Source organism: Psittacula echo, assembly GCF_963264785.1.
Source record: "Psittacula echo genome assembly, chromosome: 10".
Classification (NCBI taxonomy): Eukaryota; Metazoa; Chordata; class Aves; order Psittaciformes; family Psittacidae; genus Psittacula; species Psittacula echo.
Genome location: NC_137741.1, coordinates 11,747,388 through 11,748,010, shown reverse-complemented (window position 1 = coordinate 11,748,010; position 623 = coordinate 11,747,388).

Here is a 623-nt window from a genome sequence, read left to right as displayed (position 1 = left end):
TATAGTGCAGTGTTCTGGGTGTTCATGAACAACATAATGAAAATTAAATCTCAAGTAGACTGTTGCTCTTAGGTCACCGACCTGCCTTCTGTCTTTACGAGTTACAGATTCACTTAAATGAGATTGTTCCCTCTTCTAGAATTCTGATCGTTATTCCTTAATAGTTAGTGGTGAAATAGAAGAGCTTCTTAAATATCTCTTCAGTCAGAATATCCTTTAAAGACACAAGTTATAAAACCCTTTGTTGTCGTGACCTTCTGTACTACTTGCATTTGCTGCTTGCACTGAAAGTAAAAGATCTGTGAGAAAAGGTGCATGTATAAGTTTTATGCTCAATTGTTACAAACGTGCAAGGATACATTATGCTACTGAAAATTACTATACGTAAAAGTATGACATGCTGAGCTGACTTTAAAAATATGCAGATGTCTATACAATAGATATCTCACACAAATTTTTACATAAACAGACATTTAAACTGATTGTAAACATAGTTCTGTCTTCAGTTTTAAGTCCTTGCAAAAATCCGCTATTAATGCAGTTGAACTACTTTCTCATGCATGGTATAATTCTGCTGATTACTTCATACCTATATATTCACTATTAGCACAATTTATCACATA